At 44.0% G+C, this 20,858-nt stretch overlaps 1 protein-coding gene and 1 long non-coding RNA gene across 2 annotated transcripts in view; one reads left to right on the top strand and one right to left on the bottom strand.

The window, feature by feature from the left end:
- Window positions 1–13,700, bottom strand: part of LOC6535719 (glutamate-gated chloride channel) — a 36,041-nt gene extending 22,341 nt beyond the window's left edge. Inside the window, exon 1 of the mRNA XM_015191816.3 lies at window positions 13,132–13,700. The gene's annotated coding sequence lies outside the window, so the exon portion shown is untranslated. The remainder of the gene's footprint in view (window positions 1–13,131) is intronic.
- On the top strand, window positions 478–17,428 carry LOC120322045. The gene is made up of 2 exons (XR_005561840.2): window positions 478–9,366; window positions 17,233–17,428. It is a non-coding gene; the product is annotated as an uncharacterized LOC120322045 (long non-coding RNA).
- Window positions 17,429–20,858: the final 3,430 nt, after the last annotated feature.

Genomic DNA, 20,858 nt, shown 5'->3' with positions numbered 1-20,858 from the left:
GCTTAGTAGCATTTTGCCATTTGTTGGTTGTGTATGTGTATGTGGGTGCGGGTACTGGTGCGTATGAGTAATATTCTGCAGCCAGGATTTGCAAAAGCTCACCTCAGACGGGCGCCTTAACTTTAACATTCAGGAGACAGTTTCATAAACACCCGAATAGCCGTGGATGAGGCACAAGCCGTTTTAGCAACAGCTGATGACACGTTTGGTGCGCCCCAAAATGAAGTGCTGGATGAACAAAGCGGGGGAGAGATCGAAAGGTCAAAGTGCGTTGCATACGTGAGTGGTTCGAACGGTTGCAAAAAGCCTACTGAACACGAGGACCCTACTACGTAGCTCTAACGAGGAACACCACTTCAGAGCCCGTTTCAAGCTGATAGTAATCCCACTAACGATGTACTTTGAAAGTAATCAAAATTTTGAAAAGGGTTTGTTAAATTGGGAGCGTGCATATAAAAAAATAAATATATAGCTTTAATCATTTTATGTTACAAGGTTATATTACTAATTAAATTGTTTGTTTTTTCTTTGAAAGGTGTTTTTGATTTGATGCCTTTCTACGAGATGTTACATTTGTGCTCTGTTATTATACTTTAAGATAATTGTAAATCGCTTCTTTTCTTTTATATAGGTGCATAGTCATTTTTCGACAAGAAAAAATGTATTTTCCCGATGAAAGTTCGTAATAATCTAAATACCTCTTTTAACTAACCAAAACGTTTATAGATCGTAAATCATATATGTTTCTGTAGAGAGCACTACGTTTGGGATATATATGCGGAGAAAATAGTCTTGAACTTTCCGCACTCATCTCGCAAATGCCAAGCCAGAATTTCATATCACTCAGCTGACAGGTCCAAAAGGTCACAGCTTACTTCCAGCCATCTACAATTCCAGCCCACTTCCCCTCCGCCGCCTGCTCACTCATAATTAATTGAAATGTCAATACATTGTTTGTGCGACCCAGCAAAAATATTAATGAAAGCCGGGAGGAATTCCTTGGATAAGGGTTTGGGGTAAGGGGGTTGGGAGCCGAAATGTGTGTGCCTTATTATTAGCTTTCCAAGAAAGGCGGAATCATCTATCAAACAAGAGTACATATATATGTACATGCCTGCTCTATTTATAGGATATTCGGGCGAAATCTGAACTTTAACTGGAAATTAACTCGCATGAAAATTGGGCAATAATTTGATGGATTTATCGCCACAAACAAATTACCCGTTACAGGGACCTCGTTCACCTAGTCAAATGGGTCAATAAACTAGGCAGCACCCCGAAGGCGATAAAACTGGGGTCCTGGGAGGTGGGTTGCAGTGGAGTCGCGAGATAAGCGCGATTAGAAGTTAGTATATGCCCCTCTAATTTGGTCCCCTTTTAAAAATGCACACGCACGCACACACCCCTCACCAAACGGTCGATCTATTCACACACAGTATACACATAAATCACGTATTCCAGCGCTTTGCGGCCATTTAATGGCTGTCAAGATAAGCTTTGGGGCTCTCTATTTGGGCTTCATGTCGGCCCCACATAGCCGTGAATGTGTGTGCTTCACTGTTTCACTGTGCAACCAAAGTAAATAATTGCCTAAACATTGTGCAAACTGGAGGGCAGCCTGCGGGCAATCCGATGTCTGTCAAAGTGCATTTTAATGTCAGTAAATGTGCAGCTCGCACGTTAGTTGAAATAAAATGCCATATAATCACTATGGCCAAAGCAATTAAATTTCGTGCAATGCTTTCATTTCACGGCGCACATCGACGTCGAATGAAAAAAGTAATGCTGATGAACTTTAACTTTTTGCGAACTTATTTTGTCGAGTGTTCAAATAATACCAATGTTCAATACCATGTTCAAATGATACCAATCAGTAGGTAACGAAATCAGAGAAATTTTTAAATATTCGAGCTCGCTGCTCGTTTGCCGGGCTCCCAATCATTTATTGGCTATTGATCATCTATGGCAAAAACTTTTTCACACCAGAGAGAGTGCCTTTCACTTTAGTTGATGGGTAATCGGAGTTATCCATAATAACTTTCCCGGCGCAAGCACACTCACACGCTGGAATGTTTTATTTCGCATTTCAATTAAGTTGGCCGAGAGTTTTGGCCAAGATTGAAGGTTCCGTTGGGCGCCAAAACTTTTTGCTCGAATATCCCACGTCTTGCAAATAGTTGGCATTGCCATACGCCATACGCCCATGGCCGCGCTGATACCCCAATAGGTGGCGGATGGAAGTGCTTGGCCAAATGACCAAATCGTTAACCGAAAGCAGACCCACTTACTGGGGCGGGGATTTTATGTCCTGCTGACTCACAGAGTGACTTGCAGAGGATCCACCACCACCAGCACCGCCACCATCGCATTTCGGTTTCATTGTCAATTGACACTTTTTGTTGCCGTTGCCTTCTCCTTTGGTGTCGCCGGCGATTTGAGCTGCAGATGCAACAGCAGCTGCAGCTGCAGCTTCAGCGACTTGATTGCATTTTCACAGACTGAAGAGAAGATTGGATAGGGTGGCAATGGGCAATGGGAAATGGGTGGTGGGCAGTGGGTGGTGATTCCCCATCGGGCCAAGAGCTGGCTGTTTGTTTTATGGCCCAGTGGCAACTGCTTATTGCTTTCGGTTTGCTTCAATGATGGCAACGTGTGGGCCCTCTTTCGCTTTATTCTCCAGCGGAACGTCAACAACTCTTTGTTGTTTACGGGCGAAGTTTTTGAGCGCCTCGCTTGCAGCAAGTTAACGCTGCAAATTGAAATTGTTGCAACTTGTTTCGATTTATGTGTATTTGCACCGGTCAAAGTTGTCTGTGGAAATATTCACGGCACCGCAGATCCACTTCCGCTAATTAATTTCCATAGGAAATTAATATCAACTTAAATGTATTTAGTGTTGATTAATGCATAATTGATGCGAAACCCTGGCGGCGACTTTCGACCAGGTGCAAAAACTTCGCCTCACCTTTTCGGCGTTTCTCGGTTGGCGGAAGGGGGAAAAGCTGACATTTTTAGCTTCATTAATCATTAAAGCGGGTCGACAGGCGCGAGTGGCAGAGCGGGGGAAAGGCCGTTATTAATTACAGAAATGGCATAAAGCTCAAATGGGCAAACATTCAAGTCAATTACGAGGGCAAGGTAAATAAAGTGCGGCAAGAAAAATACAAAATAAAGAGAAATTGAAGAGGAAAAAAAGAAAATGTAGAGAATATTGATAAACTTTTCACTTCTACAGCGAAACTGCAAAAATGCCAATAAATTGGTTGGAACTCGATTCATGTTAATTATAAAATCCGCAGCGAAGCTCATTTAAATTAATTTACACGCAAACAGAATAGTAGAAACTAGTTATTATAATCCGTAGAGAAAGTACTTGAATTTGCAGGCCACACACGTTTGCAAATGCCAATTAAAATGCATGAGCCACAAATATTTAAAATCATTTCTCGCCACTTGAATGCAGGATGTGACCAAATCATCAGGACCACATCATCTCTCTCTCTCTCTGACTCTGACTCTCTCTCCTGTCCCTCTCCATTTTGGCACTTTTAAAGGCGATACAGTACAGCATCAACAACATGGCACTAACTGTGGCCAAAGTTTGTCCAGCTTCCTCATCCCTCGGAGTTTCCTGCCTTTGTCCGCTTGGCCATAACCAGAAAATGACAAAAGCCATGTCAACAGCATGTTTAAGGGTTCGGGGTTCGAGTTCCAGTTAAGACAATGCCCTGCGTGTGTATCCGTGAGCCCAAGTAAGTGTGTGCGTGGCTGGGGATTCTCTTGTGTTGTTGTTGGTGTTGGTATTGGTGTCCCCTTATCCGTGTTGCTAGTGGCCAAAGTCTTAGGAGCGAAACAAACTTCAACTCCTGGCCCTTGCCCAATTTGGTTACTTTCCCAGTTCGGCAAACAATGGACACGATAATTTATTCATATTCGGCCACACTATCCCCTGCCCCACCTCAGTGTACCACATCCGTGTGTGGGGATGAATTTTTAAATAACCATAAATTTCTAAATTTACACAAGAGACACTGAAGACACATTGCACTTGCGATAAGCCACATACCAAACAAAAGGGACACGGATCCAAAAGGGGAAAAAAATGAAACTTTTCCATGCAAACAATGCAAATTTTAATGAATATTTTCGGGTCGAAACTCTTGGTCCCCTCAGAGTGTTGATAATTGCCACATAAATTCTGAAAGCAAAGGATGTGCGAAAACTACAAGATATTTTATTATAAACACAGTGTCAGCACTGGCCAAACAATTTGCTAAATATTTATGCATTTGCATAATGCATGCAATCAAATTTTCTCACACGACACGACCACATGGAAAACTGGGCGATGATATGTGGGCGTCGTCAGAAGGTCGCCGCCGGCTAACTATAATATTCAACGTATGATTTGCCAGGAATGCACTTATATAAATACCACGGGACACCGAAATTCTAAATAGCCTAGATGGCTAAATATAAATTTGCCTTGGGACTTTAGGGGATTTCCCCGACACGATTTTATTCTGTCTTTGCTAAGGCGTTCTTTGGGTTAATTTGATATTTAAATGTGCTTAGCATTTTGCATACCATTTTAATGAATTATCAAAACTAATTATCGTCGTAGCCTGGCGATATAGTTGGAAAACAAACATTAAGCCCACTTAAAGCCCCTATTTCTCATAACTGACTCAAAAACTCGAAAAAGGCCAATGGGTTTACTGCACATACGAAGTGGCAATACATACGCCAATCTGAAAATCGCTTGTACTGTGTAATCTGTAATAAGCTTTTGAGGTTTATTATAAATATCATTGAATTCGAGAGTGTTTACCCATGGGTCTCATCAATTGCATAACGCACACAGTCACACATGAGTGCAAACACACACACACACACAATCGGAGGTCTGGCTGCCTTTGGTTTTGGCATTAGTGCCAAGAAATTTTGCGGAGGGGCAAGGCCAACTAATTGCGGCGACATAACTTGTTGCGCCCCTCGGAGCCACGCCCTCTTCCTACTAGCCGTGCACCCCGCCCCCAAAGAGGCCTGTGTATGTGTACAGTGTGATTTTGTGGGGTGTGTGTAATAAACGCCGCAGATAGACAGACGTACTATATGGTCGCATGGCGGCTGTCGTCTGTCTAAGAACTATTGCCAACAACAACAGCAACTGCGAATTGCATAAGATGTGTGAGTGTGTGCGGACGGGAGGGGCGTGGCACGAGGCCTCATCGCTTGTCGCTTGTTTACAATAAACAAAGTCAAATGTCTCAGCCTGACAAGCATTTTTGTTTGATATTCAGGCTGATGAAATACATTTATAGGTACCGATTTGCAAGTATAAAGCGGATAGCTTTCAGGAAAAACTATTAGAAATATATTGCAAAATTAATTTCCTTATTTTCTGTTTGCAAAACGGAAGAGGAAAATCAGAGAGAGAAACATGCAAAAATATACAAAATGAATTAAAAAAACACATTTTATGTCTATCTTTTGAGCGGAAGACTAACTAAATAATTGCTAAGTATCTCAACTTTTAGTCCAAGCGTACAATTTCTCAGAAGGAAACCAAGGATACATGAAATTCCTGGGGGTAAAACATATAGAAATCTGTAAGCTTGTAGCAATTAAAAGTGTACAGAGTAAAACTTGTGAAAATTGTGTGAAGTTGTGGCAACTAAAGCAGAGCTTTTTATTGGTTATCTTTTTTAAAAAAATCCAGGCTTAAATGAATTGAAACATTTTGGGTACAAGGAGGTATTCATTACACTAACTAATAACTGAAACGTAATAGTTCCCACAGCATATTTGATATGTCTCCTGCTGTACACAGATCTTCGCTTTCGTATTTTTAAAATTGATGGTTACTATTTTTGTACTTCATAAATGCGAAGTATCGGCATAAACAGTTTGGCAGGTGGCCGCATCTTTACAAAGTTATTCGAAACCTCTTGATGGGCAATAGCCGGCAGCTTGGCACCCACCGCAAAATGGGATCCGGAAGAGGCGCTGGAAAAGCTGGAGAGCCGGAAAAAGGGGTCTTGGACCAACTGCAATGACTGGGCCTAGGGCTTAATAAAATTATGTGACGATTATTGCCGGCGGAGAGTGTAACCAGAAAACAGTAACCAGTAACCAGTAACCAGTAGTCACCAACCTGTAGTCGGGGTCCACGAGCCATTCGGCAGAAATTGTAATGGTTCCATGGCGCTGCTGCTTGGCTGCCACTTGAAAAACGCATTAAGGCTGCAGTTTTGTGTGGCATTTGTATATTATATATATTATACGATATATGTGGGTGTGTGTGGGTGTGTGTATGTGCCATAATACGCTCTTGTACGGCTGCCCTATATGCATGCCAGAGTGGTTTGCTGATTGCATGTTAAAAGGCCTTCGCCGGCGACTCCGCTGCAGCTGCTGCTCCTGAAGCTCTTTTTGCCATGAAATTTAATTAAAAACTTGTGTGCCATGAAATTACATTTCAACGTGAGTTTCCTCTCCGAAACTGCGCCGGGCTGCTCAAAGGTAGGAAAGGAAGAACTTGCACACGCCGAGAGTTGATTTTTATGTAAAAATGTTCAAAAGCCTTTCCACTGCGCCCCAAAAGGGAAGTGACTTTCGTTCGAGATGAAGTCGTTTGTGGCCGCCGCACCCGCCGAGATCTACTGCCTTCTCCATAGATTCCGCAGGGAAGGCCTTGGGTTTAGAGTTCGGGGGCGGTGGCGGGGCGGGGCGAAAGAGAAATCCCTGGGCAATTATTAAATTGATTTATCAGCCATCAAGCGGGTAAATTAAACGGGAAATACATTTTTATCGATCCGCAGTCGCAGCCTTGAATTATTGAGTATTCCGGATCCCGTATTCCACTTGTTAATTTTCGCAAAAATATTCACAGCAGAAATCCATTTATTCGTTGACATTTTATTTGCAGGCCAACAGATTTCCGGCTCTGAATCGCAGTGCGAGAGAGAAAGAGTGAGCAAATGGGGACTATCTGAATACTATCCCAACTATTTTCCTGGCCATCTTAACCTCCTGTGTTTTGGGTAGTTTAGAGAAGCTCAATTAATAACTTATTTACTAGGAACTCCGCATTTGAAATGCAAATCTGGCTTGGAGGATTTTGTAATCAAATTGCAACACCTTTGTTCACCTGCTGCCGTTGACTGTTGCTAGCGGTATTTGTTATGCAAAAATCGCTGAGCTCGCCGCTTTGGCGCTTTGCATGTTTCAATTAAGCATTACACATACGCCCCGTGAAACCGAAGGGAGTGGAAAGAAAGTGTAATAGAAGGAGCAGCTGTCTGGGGAATTCTCTTTAAAATCCGCTTAAAACTTATTCAATTAAAGTTTGCGCCCTCTGGGCAACAAAACAGACGACAAATTCTGTCGTAAAATGGCAAGGCAAATGGCGATCAGCAAACGAGCAAACAGCAACGCCAAATGCCATAACAACGAGACCAAGCCACATAAAAATATGCACATAAAGTGTGTATAATATCGCAGCCCAGGTCCGTGGGTTGCAGCTGTAAAAAGTGAGGACTAAAAAGTAGTAAAACCAACTGAGGAACCACACAAATGTGGCAAATAAATCAGCAGTCACTTGCAAGTGAAGGCGCTTGTAAACCATTTGCTCGGGTTTATTTGCGTGACTTCATGAGGCGGAGCGGAAAACGTACGGAAAGGGATTGCTGTCTAGTGCCGAAATTCTTGGGAAAACTTTCTAGTTTCAGGAAGTGCAGCCAGCCGGATAAGTCTTCTGTTAGCCCCACATTCTTCCTGGAACTCTTATTGTAGTAATAAACTGGGGCCCTGGTAATTTTATTTCGTTTAAAAATAATCGAACATGTTTTCTAAGAACTAAATTTTTGTGTTTAAAAAATTCCATTAAAAGTAATTACTAAGGATAGATCCATGACCTACATAGAGTTCAACCTATAGTGCCGGAAATAAGTTATTTACTCATTTGAAATATATGTGATAGAACTTATAGTCTCCCACATTTTTTTTATTATTTACACATTTTCATTGGCCCGTTTTATGACTACATTTTCACTGTTGTTGACTGACAATAATCTGCAAATCAGCATTAAAATGAGTTCTGACCACCAAGCACTTTACAGCCCAAAAAAGTTTCACGAAAGCAAATAGATAGACTGACAGAGTGGCAAAAATTAAAAGTTGAAGCGATTGGAAGAGCGAATTCCACTCACACTAAGCTAACAGGCAAATATTTTGTCCGTTTTAGTGTCATTTTGTTTTTAAAAAAGTCGTGGCTCTATCCCATTTTATTTTTTATTTATTTGCCTTGGGCAGCAGACGCCGCAACAAAGCATATTTTTAGACGCCATGCAGGCATGTGTTTGTGTGCGTGTGTGAGTGTGTGTGTGCGGGTCGGGGGGACTCTGTGTATTTGTATGCGTGCTGGGACACTATGCCGGAAACGTGACTTATTTGAAATTTATGTACTTTCTAGCCAATCGCCAGCAAAAAGCAAGGATATACCCTATAGCCAGGGCAGAAAGCAGAAAGGGAAAAAAACAAACAGAGCGCCCGAAAAAAGGCAAACATCGCAATTTATAGAGCAAATTCCTCCCTTATCTGTGCTCTAGTGCAGCCCCAATCCCCATCGTTTTTTCGGGCATTTTTAATTATTTTTTTAATCGTTAGTTAGAAACACATACGTACGTATGAAGGGTTTGCAGGCGGCCAGCATGGCGTATGTGCAATATGCAAATGCAAATGCATTCGCCAAAGAACAACAATTCACAAATTGAAATCAACGAGCATACAACTTGATAGGTTTTTGTTTGTTCCCTTTTAGCCCGCCTCCATACCCCTCCTCCTCCTATATCCCTAGGTCCTGTGTGTTCTAGGTCCTGTGTGCTCTCCTTTCTGGCTCTTTCGTTTTCGTTTCGTTTTTCAGCTCGTGTCACACACGCCATTCACTTGTTGTTGGCTTTGTTGCTGCTGTTCGACATGCATCGATTACATAAATGGGTGGGGTGGGGTGGGGTGGTGTGGTGTGGTGGGGGTGCAGATCCTGGGTGGCAAAGGATGTGGGTCCTTGCAGGCAGGAGGAGCAAAGGTCGGGCGAATGGCGACATAAGTCACGAAGCTTTGCTAATGATGAGGGCCTTGATGCTTTTTCAATTAACCAAATGTGTGACGTACGGAAAGCAGATAGTAGGCTGCTTTCCGTTTGTGACAGTGACAACCATTTGGCCGGGCATAAATCAAAGTGAAAGCAAGAAGCGAAGCAAGTTTTGGTGATTTTTCGGTTGCTAGTGCCTCTCAAATTGCCCAACTCATGTGAGTTGGTCTGCCCAAAATGAAGAGCTTCCTACTAAAAGTGAGGATATGAAGGTAATTCGAGAAATGAATGAGACCTTCTTATAATAAATGGGTGCATGCAATAAACTCATTCAAGCCACTTGCATAATTATTAGTATTATAGTTCCAGAGCCGCACACACTTATGCTTTGGAAACACCCAATGCCATCTATACACATATACACTCGTAAACATCTAGCCCTAATTTGCATTTATGTGGGACTGGGGCCAGTTGTGATTGCCTGGCAAGCTCTTTTGTGTCATTCGTCGACGGCTCCTCCGCAAAATGGCAATAAAAGCAATTCGCAAAAAATCCGCATGTGTAGATGTAGTGTGTGTGCTCACCCGCAGATATACACACCCACACCGACACCCACACCCGCAGCCACATCCACATCCATATCCACATTCGTACGGAGGGCTACTTATAAACTCACCTTAATTAAACGTGATTAAGTAGATTTCCTCGTTTTTCTGCTCGACGAACTGTTTAGTTGTCGATGCTCTCTGTGTGTGTGTGTTTGTGTGTCTGAATGTGCTTGAAGGTGTGGGTGTTGGTGACCTGTGCTTATTAGTAGCCATTTATTGTTGTTCCTGCAAGTAGGAAAGGGTATAATAACTTGGGCGTTGAGGTTGCGAAAATATTAGGACCTGAATCTTATTTATTAGGAAGAGCTTTAGTCATGTGACAACCGACACTGCGCTTTTTGCGGAAATTAGTAATCCCTCTACTGCCTCGTAAACTGTTCAATATTTAAAAAGTCATATTTTGTTATTTAATGGTTAAGATATTTACTTAATGATAAAGTATCAAAATCGAAAGCAGGGCTAAAAACGCTTGAATGTATTTTCGTAATAGGAGTAATGCGTAACATCACAGGTTGTCTACATTTGGACATTCTGAAAATAATTACTTGCGTAATTTTCGTGCATTCTGAGCACTTTCTGAGGTAAGTAAATATTGCAATTACATTTTGAAACGTAACCCTCCTATCCAACATGTGTCCAGTCAAACAAATGAACAAAGAGAATGAAAGAGGTCGAATAACTCTTAATTACATAATTCAATTTGCATTGTCCAAGAATATGCTTTGAAATTCAACACTCGTGTTTTGCAAGACATTTTAGTGACAATAAATGAAATAATAATCCTGTGCGTTTGCATCCCACCTCTCTCTGCTTTAAGGTGAAGGATTACACTGTGGGCGAATGATTTAAGAAGTTCAAACGTGGATTTAAATATTTCCCTTCCCTCAATTTATGCGCCACAAAAGGTTTAATTAAAGCAAAATCTTTTAGCATGCTTAATTTGCCCCAAGAACACACCCGGAAAATGCCCAGGAGGGTATTCAAGTTTTCGGCTCAGCCCAAATTAGCATTCAATTTCCATGGTTTTCCAAGCTTTTTGCCTCCCATTGTTAGATGCTTGGCTTCGGTTAGGTTGGCTTGGTTTGGGTTGGTTTGGGTTCCCTTCGCTCACGTTGTTGTAATTTAGTTTCATTTGTGCACGAAAATGAATTTGTATTATTGTTTGCATTAATTTGCCTTATTAATTACGTTTATGCTTCTGACTATTATGTTTTTTCTGTTGCTCCTCTTTCCCGCTGGATTTTCCCACCACCCCCAATCTTTTCCCAGGGGGTAATTCGAGCATTGCCTGTGCGGGCAATCAAATAAATAATGAGACGGCGACTGTGGCTGCCGCTGTCTGAGCTCTCAGTTCTCTGCTCGCAATTCGCTATTCTCCGACCGGAGTGGGGATGCGGATTGTGGAGTCCGGAGTCGGAGTCTAGAGTCCGGAGTCCGGGGAACTCAGTCCGGAGTTCTCGGTTTGCTGGCCACTGCCGGCGTCGCTGTCGTCAACTTTGTTTAATATGCGCAAAACGTCGCAGAACTTTTGCAGCTACTTGTCGTCAACATCGTTCAGTCCTTCCCAGCCTCCAATCTCGCCAGCTTCCCAGTTTTCCCCCGTGGTTGTTGTGATTGTCTATGGCAACTTGCTTTTATTATTTGTTGCCGCTCGTCTGTATTTCTATAATTGCCTTTTTGCCTTTGTCTAGCCCAACGTCAAGTGTCTGTGTGTCAGTGTCTATTTGTGTGTATCAGAGTATCTGAGAACCAGAGTATCTCAACATCTTTAGTTGTCCTGTTTATGAAATTCGCAACTTCGGCTCGCCTTCGCTTGTTGAACGGTGAATCAGGCTGGCTGACAGCTATCAATTTGCTTGGCGAAGTGGGACAGTGGGGAAATGCAATTCACAATTTTCAATTTTCCTTCTTTGGCTGCCTGCTGCCTGCTGCCACGTGCACTGGAATTTGGCCCCTCCCCCCGAGTTGAATTCAATTGATTGGCGATAGTTGTGGCTTTCAGTTCGGCAGAGCGACGTACATGGGACGTATGCGCTACGGATAGCTTCGCGCTGCCTTGCATTGCTCATACGACCCGTGCGCACCGGCAGGGAAATAGAAAATTCCCAGAACTTTGCTGACTTGGCTGACTCGTGAACTTTTGCACACACACACTGTTACACTCGCACACTTTAATGACAGGAAAGAAACAACTTAAATGTCAACCCGATGAAGCCGAGCCACTCCGCCATAAAACTCGCATTTCACGGCACAAAAGAACCAACCTCAAGCAGCGCACTAGGCCACGCTGATTTGTACACAGCCGGGCATAGAAAAAGCACCAGCACAACCAACACAACGGCAAGGAACAACAAGCAGCCAGGACAACAACAGGGAAACTTAGAAAAAAACAAAGACGGGAGTGAGAAACAACAAGGAATCTGCTTCCGTGTTGATTGTTTTTTCCCGGCTTTTCTTGAGCGAGGAGAACTGCTAAAGACGGCAGGACGACGCCCATAAAAAGCGACTATGTCTGCGGGAATCGCTTTAAAAACAAGTGAAAGGACACAAGCCGGAGCAAGAGCTGGGGTAGCTCTGCTGGGAAAACCTGTCCATCAGCAGAACTATTGCAACAATAAGCAAGAGCAATTTGACAATTGAAGTGCTTCTTCACGAGAGGAGCCCCCAAAAGAAAGGAGACCAAAGTAGCCTCATTGCTTGCCAGGGAGCACTTGAGCACAGTTTCCGGTCATTTACACGTACACACACACTCACACACTCACACACACACACACTCGCACACTCAATCTGTGTGGGTATGTGACACAGTATCCTACATTTTTATTGGCATCCTTTAGCCAAAGTGCGCCTGTCTGCGAGTAAGAGTTTATCAAAGTCATTGCATTACCAGTTAGTAATTGGCGAGGCATCGGAATCCCAAATGAATTTTTACCAATTCGGAGCAAGGTCAGACTGGCAGGGAAATTGAATTTTCCGCAGCTCTGTTTACACATTGCGCCAATTTAAAGCAATTACTTGAGCTGCTTTTCGTTTTCCCGCGGGCCAAAAGTAACGTGGCCCAGAAAAGCGGGCTATGAAAAATCACCGAAGACAATTGCAACCAACTTTCATAACTTTGTGTGTATGTTTTTTTCTACTACTCTTACAGCGTGTGCGTTTGTTGGGAAAGGGGAAAAGGAAGAGGGCGGTTCACAAGGGGGAAGGTCCTGTTTGGATAGATGGATGGATGGAAATTTCTGTGCACAGACTCCACGTGAAAAGCATCGCTAATCTGGCTCTCTCAGTTCTCTCGCCGCTTCTCTCTGTCTGCACACCCATCTCTCTTCGGAAAAATCTCTGCGCAGATGCTGCTGCTGCAGGATCAGGGTGTGGTGAGTTATGCTGCTATGCTGCCGCTGTTTGGGAAAACGCAAATTTTCCTGGCCCTACCTTCTGCTGGCGTCGCTGCTGCTGCGCTGCGCTGCTCCCGCGGTGCCTCTGCTCTGCCGACTTGGCTTACAAATTTTCCTGCTTGGCTGCGCGCTTTTCCACTGCTGCTGCTTCTGCTTCTAGTGCTGCTGCCGCTGCTGCTGCTGCTGGTTTTTTCTTCTGCTGATATGTGACACGCACTCACACTGGCACATGTACAAAACACTCACACACACACGCGCGCGCTCTCGCTCTCTCTCACACACACACACACGGGGACACGGACACACAGGCGCTTGTTGTTGCTGCTGCTGCTGTTTGTCTTGCTCTATTTGCTATTTGCCAGTAGTTGTCGCATTTATTTTACACATTTTCTATTTATCATTTATCTAGTTGCCGCTGACATCGCTGTTGTGTTGGGGGCTACCTCGTTTTTCGACTGGCTATCTTCTCACTCGCTCGCCCGCTGCTTGCTGTCCTGCTCTCTCAAGCGCTCTGTGTGTGTCAGTTGGTTTTTTATCTTTGGCTAAATAAACTAGTGCACATTTCCGCCTCTGTCAACCGAACACGTCAACTGTCTGCACCTGACTGACGGACCTCGCAGTTCCCAAGTTTCCATGTTTCGAGTTCTCTGTTCAGAGCTCTCGATTCTCCGTTCTCGATTTCTTAATTCTCAAAAGGCGTCGCTGCGCGAGAGAAAGCAGAGCAGTGGCTCTCAAAATCTGAGAATCCCATGTGGATGCTGTTCGGGCGAGACCTTCTCTTCTGCTCTTACATCTCCAACGGCCTTTGTTTTGATTTATTTTTGTGGTAGGTTCTTTCCGAGATTCCGAAAGAGCGGAAGCAGAACGCTAAGAGCGGACACAGCCTCAATCGCGGGCTCCCGACTAAAAAATAATACTTGTAGCTTAACCTTTTCCAACCCAGCAAGGCACCCGATCCTAAACCCCCCGACCCCTCAAACCCTTCAACCCCCTGAAACCCCTCGGCAATCAGCATTCAAAATCCAACTCGCAAAAGTATTCGAAGCGCAAAAATTTGCGCTGCCGGGGCAAACAAAATACCAGCCCCAAAAATAAATATCATAAAATATGAAAAATAAATAAATGATCTGCCCGGTGGGGCGGGTTAGGGTGAGTCGGAATAAATATAAATATTTGGCGAGCTACAGTTACGCCCCGGCTTAACAAAAGGGCTGCTGCCCAATCGGGTTTATACAGATGGCGGGCAACGTTTGGCGGGCACCATTGTTGATTTTTTTAAGCGGCCTCTGCTGCTCTTTATGCAAACTGTCGCCGCTCCGCTTTCACCTCTCCGACCCCACACACTGCCGCCCACTGCCCACCCAACCACCCAACTCCTTCCGCTCGTCCTTGCGTTGTTGCTGCTGTTTGCGGGTAGGGCGTCTCATGAATATGTAAATTGTTATTATTGCATATTGTTAGGCGCCAGCAGCAGCAGCAGCAGCAGCAGCAGCCGCGAAACAGGATAACAGCTCCGGCAAGGACTCTTTGCTAAGCGCTGCTCAGGTAACGCAGCAGGCGAAGAAAGTGGAAAGTGCGGCGAACTTCCGCCGGAAATAGTAATTCCCATAGATTTGACAAATGTCGCTCAGCGAATTAAATAATGAATACCAAATACTTGTTCTTGGACACGCCTGCTTTCTGCTTTTGAATTATAATTATACAACATTAATTTTGCTAAAATTGTAAAAGGAACGTTTTAAAGCACAATCCTTCAAAGAAATTTCGCTTTATGAATAACAATGCATATTAGTCTGCCATACATGTTTTACTCTAAAAACATAAAAACAGAAGTTAAATTTTCCTTAAGAACAATATTAATTATTGTTCATACAAATAAAAACGACAATGACAAAATTGTACTTCCATAGCACACTTTAATTCCCAAAATGTATATTGAATTATTACGTAAAATATTGATACACTTCAGCATTAATAACAAAGATAATTATATACAATTGAATTAAGGCACTTATAATGGACGGTTACATTCGGCAGTCGAAAATTGGCACAGAAATCCAGTAAGATTTAAATGGCTAGGTAGAACAGAATTTCTAGGCTCATCTAGGTACCTGGGAATCTGCTCGAAGCGAATTAAATTCCAGGCGGATCGGGCGTCTTTAAGCCAGAGCAAATCATTGTCATTGGCGACGGCAACACCTAGGCAACAAAGTAATGGCTGTCAAACGAAGACACTCATAGTGAAAGGACACAGACACACACGCATATACTTGAGGAGCCTTGACAACCTGAACAAGCCAAAGAACAAGACATTTGCCGCGGCGACTTTGATTGGCAGCCTTCTTGGTAAAAGTAGGGGGTTTTCCCAGCCAGAAGCCAGGAGGTGGGGGCGATATCATCCTCACTGAGGCGGCCTATGTGAGTGTGAGTCTGAGTGTGCGTGCGAGTGTGAGTGTGCGTGTATGTAAGAGACGAGCGCTGTCGTCACCGCCATCATCATCGTCATCGTCATCCTCATCGTCATCTATAATAACATCAAACGGCGCACTGTCCGGACACCAGAGGCCCACCGGATTCCAGCTTGCCAGCTCTCAAATCTCGCAGTTCTGCGTACCGCTCCGCCCGCAACCCCACTTGCCACGCCCCACGTCCTTCGGCACCTTAGGACAATTCCGGCCACCAGCCTCCCCGCTTGTTATCACGCGCAATAAAAAGCTCGGCAGCAATTCGCTTCTCGCCCGCCCGCTTCGATACTCTGCGAAAAGGGTATGGAGCGTTGGTCGAGATTCTCCAGGGGAAACACGGTACATGGTACACGGTGCGGACTTGCAGATTCCCGCCTTACGACTGCTCTGGGCTGTGGGAGTTTCTTGAAGGGCAACAATCGGAGCTTACTACTCGGATTTAAAGTGGTACAGAGTGCGTTCCAAGTGAAAGCTTTCCTTGGAGAAAATACTTTATTCTCATTTTTATCCCAGGGATCAACAATAACCGTTGATGATTTGATGATTTGAATCTCAGGTTGAATAAAGGTTTGAAAACATATAACTACAAATTTAGAGCTCTCAGGTCCTTTTCGCTGCAAGTTAAATTCTACAAAGGATTTTTAGTCATTTGCCCTGATTTTTTCCTGCGGAATCGGTTATCATCCTTTTTAAAATACCCCCAGAGCATCAAAGCTTCGTCATCCCCCATCGATGTTTTACTTTTTCTACAGATGCTTACTTGATTTTTCCTTTCCTGCGATTTTCAAACATTTACTTTCGCTTTTCGCAAAGGAAAACATAGACAAACACACACGAAAGCAGGGAAAGGCACGTATTCAAATTGTGGGTGGCAATTGGAGCAGTCCCCAAACCACCCCACTCAATCGCGTTTCCCCCCGCTGGTCATAGGGAGAAGCAACAACAGCAGCAACGTGGAAAATACGCCCCGTGTTCGCAGGCGAAAATTGTTGTTGGTAGGCGTGGCAGGCTGTGACGTCGACTGCGGCAGCGGCAGCAGCAGCGGCGATGCCTGAATGCGCGTTTAGTTTCAAGTGTTATTTTTGTACTAGAGGCAGCGGCAGCAGCAGCCGAAGAGATTGAGGTGGTGGTGGGGGTGCTCTAAGGATGGCGGGTGGTGGGTGGCGGGTGGTCGAGGGGGAGGCAGGTCGAAGGACTCGTTCTGCGTCTTCGTCGTTGCCGGGCTGCCTTCTTCTTTTTCGCCTTCTTCGTCTTCGTCTTCATCTCGTTTTAGTCTCCTATTTCGGCTGAAGTGCGTAATTGATGTGAAAAGTGGCAACAAACTGTTTTTTATTTGCGCTTGCTTTCAATTTGTTTAAATTGCTGGGCGCTGTCTTTCCACTTGCCACACTCGCACTCTCGCACACAAGCCCACGCACACACACCCATTGACACACCCACACACACATTTTTAAACGCTGATTGAAGTTTTATTGAATTTTAAATTGCACTGGCCTCGGTTTGAGTTCGCTTTCCTTCTGCTGCTTATTTTCACTTTCCACTTTGTCCTTGTGCTTATTTGCAGGCAACTCCCGATGAACACGTTGGGAAAATCCGGAGTTTCGCCTAAGAAATCGCTATGGCTATAAATATATATGCCTAACTACAAAGAAATTCCTATCCTCTCTTTACAGCTATTGACTATATCTGCTGTAACAATGGCACCTTATGGTTTGTTTTTCATTTTCCGGATATATTATGCTAGTTTCTTTGATTTTTCAATTTGCAAAGGTCCACAAGACAACTTGTAATGATCCCAGAATTACGTGTATTCCCAAAACGAAAGATGTAAATTAGTTTTTAAATAAAGAAGATATTTTATAATGAAGAGTTTTAAGAGTTAGTGTCCGCCAAAAGTTTAACATTTGATTGTTGGATTTTGTCTAACTATAATAAATTTTCCTACGCATAATTTAATTTGGATTTAGTTAAAGGACCCACTTTTCCCGCAGTGCAATTACACTTTTTCCTCTCGCTTACCGTCTTCATCTTGTTCTTGCCGCTTGAGTGTTTTATTGTTGACACAAATAATGTCACTCAAAATGTCAAAAAGAGGCCGCTGGAATTTCGTACCATTCTTATTTGTGTTTTTGTTATTTTTTCCCAGCCGGGTACTGGTCCCGAAGTGCTGAGGTTTGACATACATTAAAGTGAGCTGTCAGGTGCGTGTTTTTATAGGTAACAATAATATAAATGGCGAGTAAACGCCAACTCCCCTTTGGCGCCAGTCCTGCGCCGTTTGCCCACTCACCCACTCACTCATTTTCCGCAAATTTTCCCGGCTGGCAACAATTTAGCGAAACTCCCCCAACTAATTGTAATCAGTTGCCGCCTTTGCCTCCGCAGAGAGTTCGGAGCGTCAATTACTTAGCCTTCATTGAGAGGAGCAGCTGCCGCAAGTCAAATAAAACATATTACAAATGACTCCGGCACCCCCGATACCTCCGACACCCCCGGCAAACACGGATCCCAGAGTTTCCCCGATTTCCCGCAACTGCCTCCGATTTCCACGATTCCAGGCATTACTCAGCCTTAAGAGCTCGTCCGACGCGGTGGCAGCAATCTGACAAATTTCGCACAAATTATGCGTTGGCCACAAAAATGATGACGACAACGATGGCACGAATGGGCAATGGATGGGATGGCCGGCCAGTATTCGGATTTGGATACTGATTCTGATCCTGTGGCCGGCAACAAAAGGCGACGAAATTATTATTGCATTAAGTGGAATTATTAAATTTCATCGACGACGCCGACGACGACGACGGCTCAGCGAAAATAAAAATAAATAAATCTAATCAAAAATAAGCACACAAATAAAATGGCAAATGATAAAAAAGGAATGCGGCAGGAGCAGGACACAAGCCAAATAAATCAATAAAAGGAGACAATAACACGAAATTCGGTCGCTGTGGGAGCAGTGAGAAAAATATGTGGCCAAATAATAATTTTTATTGATATAAGTATTATAGTTTTAACTGCCTTTTGCTATGACACACATTTTTAGAGCTTAATCTATTACCCTTTTTATTTTTGTAAAACCAAGTCTTAACGTTTATAATTTCTTTAAAACTATTCTGAACAGAAATGCTTTAAGTATACTTCTACTATTTTTAAGTATTTATCGTTAAGTAAATAATTATGAAATATAATAAAAAGTAACATTTTGCTCTAAGTGGGTGTGCTTTCGGGGCAAAAAGTTTGCTGCGCCACTCAAATCAACATAAACTTTGATATATTGTGTGCGGCAATAGGCGCAGTGTCCTGCCAGGCATGTCCTGCGTTGATTTAATGGCCGCCACCCCTGAGGGTCAGGGCCAGGGGCGTAGCGGGGCCAGGGGAGCCGCAGCAGCCAAACTACTTATTACGAACGCCGCTTGTCGCCATTGTTGTCAATTTGGTCCTGTCTTTGACAGCTGCGAAGTGGGGATGGGGATGGGGATGGGGATGAGGATGGGGATGGGGATGGGGATGGGGCGAGGTTTCGGCGGGGAATCGGCGGATGGGCATTCAAATTGTAGTCGCATCATCATCTTTATGGGCTATTGTGATTTTGGAATTAATTGCCACCACACACAAGCTGAGGCGCATATTTGGCGGCGCCACGCTGTAGGAGTGCTTAAAGGATTTCGTCTCCTGTCGCCCCGAGTTCAGCGGAGTTAAGTTGGGTTCGGCAGCAACAGTTTTTGGCGGGCATCCCTTTGCTCCTGCCTCTGGTTACTTGATTGCCCCCAGAAGTATGCAATGCTAATAAATTCGGTTTTATGTGGCCAGCGCTCAATTTTCGCTCCCACTCCCCAGGAGCGTCCCACTTTTATGACAGATCATTAAAATTTTTTCGGGTCGCATTTTAAGTACCCTGTTTGTCTTGCTTTTATGGCGCTTGATTCGGCTAACTCCTCCCAATGGCCGAGTTGAGTCAAAGGGTGCATTAATATTGAAGTTTATTGTCTTTTAGCGGGTCAGTTTTCGGGCTCCGGTAATGTTATTCGAAAATGGTTCAACTGGCCTCAGCAAAATGTGTTAATGGCGGTCGCGGGCAAGTGTTTACTGGGGGAACAAATCCGGAAACGGATACGGGATATGGGATAAATATTACAAAAGATGTTAATTATGGACCCCATAATAAATGGGCCAAGAAGGCGAGAGTTTGGTCTTGAATGCGTAGTGCTGGACCGGATCCAATTATGATTCGCAGCCAAGCAGGCCATGAAAATGCGCAGCTATCTCCAGCTGGAAATCCCATTTCCCAAAGTCTCAATCCCCAGCAGCAAACTCCGAAAACAAACCCAATAAAAAGACAAAAAAAAACAAAAACCAAAAACCCAGCAGACTTCAATCGAGTTGCTCCACTTACAACATCATATGGTCTCTGACCTCACATTACGTATACGCCCCAGCTGTTTTTCTCCGCAATTGTCTGCTGGTGGTGCACATCCCACCGAAAAAAGGGCAACTCCATTGGCAAACATTACGTATACGCAGTGCTTGTAATAAATGCTGCGGCATGCTTGCAGGGACGTCGCGTCGTCATCGGCGACACTTTATTATTGAATATGTCATACGCCCCTTTCCAATCCCATTTGCATAATTGATCGGCATCGGGAGCGAGTCGCTGGCGTGGATTGTAATCGCCAGCCAGACTTCGTTCCTGTGGCGTTTCCATCTGAGTTAGATGAAAACTTCGCAGGCTTACGAACTCCGCCCCTTTGTTAGGACTGGGCTAAAGTGGGCGGAAGTGGATGAGAGGCCCTGTCTGTTTTCCTCTTTTTTGCGGAATCAAATATTGATGCACAGCTACGTTGACGACGAGCGTTCCATAATTGATGCATGTGTGATTTATGTGCGTCCTCGCCACCACGTTCAATTGTGCAAATCAATTTCAATAATCGACAACCAGTTGGCGGCTATGATCGAAATGAAATAATAGATACATGTGTGTGCGCCATGGTGTGGCAGCCACACCGACACCCACACCCAAGCCCACATGCCCGAATGTCCCCGGAGAGCTCTTCAGCCCAAATTTGCGGTTCCCTAAAATGTTCTTGATGCAGAAACTGATGGCACTGGCAGGCCCAAGGAAGGACCCAATTTGAAAAGCTCTGTGTTGTTGGAGAAAAATGCTGGGCTGTACAGAGCACACATTAGTCATAGAACATCCGATTCCCGATATTTCATGTTTGCCTCAATTTCTAAGAACAATATAAAAACAAGCTTTGATATCGGACTTATTTTTATTTTGAAAAGTTTTTTTAGGCAT

Source organism: Drosophila yakuba, chromosome 3R (genome assembly GCF_016746365.2).
Source record: "Drosophila yakuba strain Tai18E2 chromosome 3R, Prin_Dyak_Tai18E2_2.1, whole genome shotgun sequence".
Classification (NCBI taxonomy): Eukaryota; Metazoa; Arthropoda; class Insecta; order Diptera; family Drosophilidae; genus Drosophila; species Drosophila yakuba.
The sequence above is the reverse complement of the archived record's forward strand: the minus strand, read 5'-3'. Positions and strand labels throughout refer to the sequence as shown.